We start from the raw sequence: 5,383 nt of genomic DNA on the forward strand, positions 1-5,383 counted from the left end.
TATGGAACGTAAATTTATCAGTTTCTTCATTCATTCAATTTGGTGATTTAGACTTTAACCTGGGAATACTGGTAGTAAGGAGGGAATACTGGGAGTGAGGTGGGGGAATTCTGGGAGTGAGGTGTGGGAATACTGGGAGTGAGGTGAGGGTATACTGGGAGTGAGGTGTGGGAATACTAGGAGTGAGGTGTGGGAATACTGGGAGTGAGGTGAGGGTATACTGGAAGTGAGGTGTGGGAATACTGGAATGAGGTGTGAGAATACTTGGAGTGAGGTGTGGGAATACTAGAAGTGAGGCATGAAGATTCTGGGAGTGAGACATGGGAACATTAGGAGTGAAGTGGGAATAACCGTATGCACACATGAAGGAAAGAACGTAGGGAATAAGAGTAAGTTACCAGTTTATGAAGTTTCATTGCATTCTTTATCTCATTACTCAGACAAAGAGCAAAAATAGAAAACATATTTATCTGCTAGTTCGATATGATATGCCTGAAGGTTTATGTTTATTTAATCATCTGAGTTGTGTGTTATTTCTGTAATTCAATAACGCTGATAAATCCACTGGCGTGTTTCCCAGCCGAGCTTCATACACAGAATTTGAGAGGGTGTAATTATATATCGATGTCTGAAGAAGTCTGTGAATGTAGATGTAGCTGTAATAAAACACATATACTGTAACATAATGTCAACTTTACACATTGTTTTAATTTCTCCACAGATGAAGTGATGCACCATAGTTCCATGTATGACTTCAGGCTGATTCTGAAAAGTTGTCATTGGAATCCTGGTGATCACTGAGGTGTTCTTCTTTCGACACCACCTTCAGGTCTGCCTCCTGTCTGGATCCTGGTAAACCTAATCTGGAAAGGGGTGCATGGTGGTTATTAGGATGACCCCCACCACTTTCTACTTAGATCTTGGTGGCATCACCCTGAGAATCAGTAACATCTATAAACACTTTCATCATGGAAGTATTTTGAACCATGAAGGTTAGAACACTGGGGCTTTACAGTCAAATCATTAATAATGAAATAACAATAACTCTGTCGCTGTCCAAATATTAGAAGGCTGAAAAGTAGGTAGAAAACCTTAGGTTTGGAGTATAGGCAGGGGAAATGAGGTTTCTCTGCAGGGTTCCCCAGGGCTTCCCCTGGGTTCCTTAACACGGTCAGGAGCTTGATGATCTGGCAGTAACTGGTTCTGTAGTAGTTACAGTACTATATCCTCCCAGTAGAGCTGAATCTGCCAAGTCCTAGTGGATAAAGAACCCTGGGGCACACTAGGGTTGGAGCGATTAGCTCTTATATTTGGTTTGAGGATGTCAGGGAATCCTCCATGAGGAGTTGAAGAAAGAGAAGTAAAGATTTAATGAAGTGAAACTTTCTATTTATTAAACCATTTATGTAGAGTAGAATTTATTTAGCAAGCAGAGAAATAGAGCTGCTATAAATGTCTTAGCCTCTGAAGATTGTTGATTAATACTAACCCACTTGTATTGGTCTGCTAAATAAGATCTAAAACGGAAAATAGAATGTTTTTAACCCCGGCTTCAAAGCATCACAACCGAATTCCGAAGTCCAACAGAACTATAACAGGAATCCACACTTCAAAGCAGCGCAGATTTGCTGATTCCACGAGTTTATTTTCCTTCCAGGAAGCACGCTGAAAGACATCATGACACACCAAGCCACTAAAACTTTCATTCTGATTTCCGTTTTGATCACATAATAATGCATTTTTTATTCTGATTGAGAGTTGGGTTCATCTCCGCCAACACTTAGAATAAACAGGGAATCAATTATTTAGATTAGATTTGTAATGCAAATTGAACATGCCCTCATTAAGTATGCAACTGTCACTCATGATTTTCTTGCTAGGGTGAGTCAGTGATATCGACACTACCGATCATTACTGATCACACAGACCTGAAATGTCAGCAGTATACCCTTGCTGTGTGTTTAAAAGGACCTCATTACTGGGTCTTAACCTCTACATGTCCTGCATACAGTGATTATGAAACCCTGCGAATACAGATGAGGAGGGACCTGGTATGCAGACAGAGTGACAATCCACAAGCAGCTTAATGGCAATCGAAATGGAAATAAATGAGAAATAAATAAATAAAGGACTGAAATGAGGAAGGGCTTAAAAAGTAGAAAACTTTAATCAAACTTCTACAGCCTTTGGAAAGTGCCCTTATTCAGAGCACCCAGCTGAGCAAATTAGCATTTAGGGCTTTGTTCAAGGACCTATCAGTGGTAGCTGCATGACCTTCTGACCAAGGTTCAAGAGCTTACCCACTTAACTACCACTTTCCACTTCTACATACATCAAACAGGTGTGAAAATATTGGAATGAGGTGTAGAAGGGTGTGGGGATACTGGAAGTAGGGTGTGGTGATAAATTGTAGTGAGATGGGGGAATACTGGGAGTGTGAGGATAAATTGGAGAGAGGTAAGGGGATACTAGGGGTGTGGTGTGGAATGGTGTGGGAATTCTGTGAGTGGGGTGTGGGGACACTGGGAGTGAGGTGTAGGAATACTCAGGTGAGGTGTGCAATGGTGTGAGGATACTAGGAGTGAGGTGTGGAATTGTGTGGGGATACTGGGCGTGAGGTGTGAAATGGTGTGGGGATACTGGGAGTGAGGTGTGGGATGGTGTGGGATTGTGGTATTGAGGTGTGGAATGGTTTAGGGATACTGGGAATGAGATGTGGAATGGTGTTTGGATACTAGGTGTGAGGTGTGGAATGGTGTGGGGATACTGGGATTGAGGTGTGGAATGGTGTGGGGATACTGGGAGTCAGGTGTGGGATGGTTTAGGGATACTGGGAGTGAGATGTGGAATGGTGTGGGGATACTGGGTGTCAGGTGTGGGATAATGTGGGATTACTGGGAGTGAGGTGTGGAATAATGTGGGGATACTGAGAGTGAGGTGTGGGGTGGTGTGGGGATACTGAGATTGAGGTGTGGAATGGTTTAGGGATACTGGGAGTGAGATGTGGAATGGTGTTTGGATACTGGGTGTGAGGTGTGGAATGGTGTGGGGATACTGGGAGTGAGGTGTGGGATGGTGTGGGGATACTGGGATTGAGGTGTTGAATGGTTTAGGGATACTGGGAGTGAGATGTGGAATGGTGTGGGGATACTGGGTGTCAGGTGTGGGATAATGTGGGATTACTGAGAGTGAGATGTGGGGCTACTGGGAAAAGATGGTATTGGGTACATTATTTACACTTTTATTCTCAAATCACGTTGTATCACAGTTATCACTTCATCCATAGCACATTTTCTGGGATCTTGGATGAAACCGGAAAATCCTTGAGGAAACCCAGGAGAAACAGGGAATATGAGCATTAATGATCACTGCATTTTTTATCTGATTATACAGAAAAGGAGCAAACATGGCGATATATCTATTTCTCCACAGGTTCTTTGAGATGATGAGCCTGTAGCATGCTTTTTTAATCATCTGAGTGAGGTGTGTGTTATTTCTGTAATTCAGTAACACTGATAAATATGCTGGCGGGTTTCCCAGCGGAGCTTCATACACAGAATACGAGTGTGAGTGTGTCATTAATCTACAGATGGCTAATGAAGCCACTTTCCTGCAACTGTAGCAAAACTGGTCAACTGTAATAAAACACACACAGTGTTTCAGTGTTTGACAAAAAGAATTTCTGATCTCTCCATAATCTAGATTAGATAAAACAAAGAAGCTCTGAACAGACCGGAAAAAAAACATCATCTATACTCCATTCCTTCAGAAACAAGGGACACCCAATTTTTCCAGAAATATGTGGATAGACCCCCAACCCTATTGAACACCTTTGGGATGAATGTGAACACTGACTGCACCCCAGACTTCCTCACCTTCTCACCTGCATCACTACCTGACTTTACTAACACCCTAGTGTCCGCATGAATCTCCACAAAATCTAGTGGAACATCTCCCCCCCCCCAAAAAAAAAATAAAAAGAAGAAGAAGAAGAATAAATGGTAATAATAATGAATTAATTCATACAGAAATTATGTAGCAATAAAAAAAAAAAAAAAAAAAAAAAATTATATTATATATATATATATATATACAGGATTAGATACAAGTTTATTAGAGAGACAGCGCATGTAGGACGTTTTGGAGACAAGATGAGGGAGGTGTGATTGAGATGGTTTGGACATGTGCAGAGGAGGGACATGGGGTATATCAGTAGGAGAATGCTGAGGATGGAGACACCAGGAAGGAGGAAAAGAGGAAGACCAAGGAGGAGGTTTATGGATGTGGTGAGGGAAGACATGCAGGTAGTTGGTGTGAAAGAGGCAGATGTAGAGGACAGGGTGGTATGGAGACGGATGATCTGCTGTGGAGACCCCTAATGGGAGAAGCCGAAAAAAGAAGAAGACGTGGGTGAAGAAATAACAGTTAGTAAACCCTCGCAGTTTCCTGTCAGCGCAGTGGCGTCTCTTCACCTGTCTCCTGTCTGCTTTGTGTTTATTTCAATCTGAAGTAAATATGACCTGGTGTGGAGGAGAAGAAGAATAAGATAATGAAGAAGAAAAGAAGACGATGGAAAAAAAAGAATTACTATGAAAAAGTAGAAGAAGAACATGAAGTAGAAAAAAATACATGATAATAAAGAAGAAGTGGAAGATTAAAAATATGTCGAAGAAAAATAAGTAGTAGAAGAAGAAGTGTGCGTGTGTGTGTGTGTGTGTGTGTGTGTGTGTGCGTGTGTGTGTGTGTGTGCGTGTGTGTGTGTGCGTGCGTGCGTGTGTGTGTGTGTGTGTGTGTGTGTGTGTGTGATGGAAAGGTCTCTGTCTCAAATGGCCCAGAACTTCACAGCAACATTGTTTTACATTAAAATGCTTCTATATATATAAACAAGGCCAAAAGTATGTAAACACTCAGTCATAAAATTGGTATGTGCTTTTTATTAAACATTTTATTCCACATCTAGTCTCCATACACTCCTACACAAAGCTCCACTCTTCTATAAAGATGTTCCACTAGATTTCATGGAGAGTTGTGGACATTCCTCATGCCACAATGCCGTTAGTAAAGTCAAGTACTAGTCTAGGAGTTGCTCTAGAGCAGGAGATCTTCCACTCCAACCCATTAAAAGCAGATGTTCATGGAGCTGCTTTGTGCACTTTGTCATCCTGGAACTGGTTTTCGGTCTCCTTTTTCAAGTGAAGGAAAATTTTAATGCTCCTGCATCCAGAGACGTCTTACACAAATGTGGTTACAGTTCGGAGAAGAACCACACACGGCTGGAAAAGTCGGGTGTCCCAATACTTTTGGAAGGAGAAAATGAAAGGAAGAGGAGCGTTGTGACGAAGGTCCAGCCTGAGAGGCGTATTAAATCTGACATTTTCAGTTC

The sequence above is a fragment of the Silurus meridionalis genome, chromosome 4, assembly GCF_014805685.1.
Source record: "Silurus meridionalis isolate SWU-2019-XX chromosome 4, ASM1480568v1, whole genome shotgun sequence".
In the NCBI taxonomy this organism is placed as follows: Eukaryota; Metazoa; Chordata; class Actinopteri; order Siluriformes; family Siluridae; genus Silurus; species Silurus meridionalis.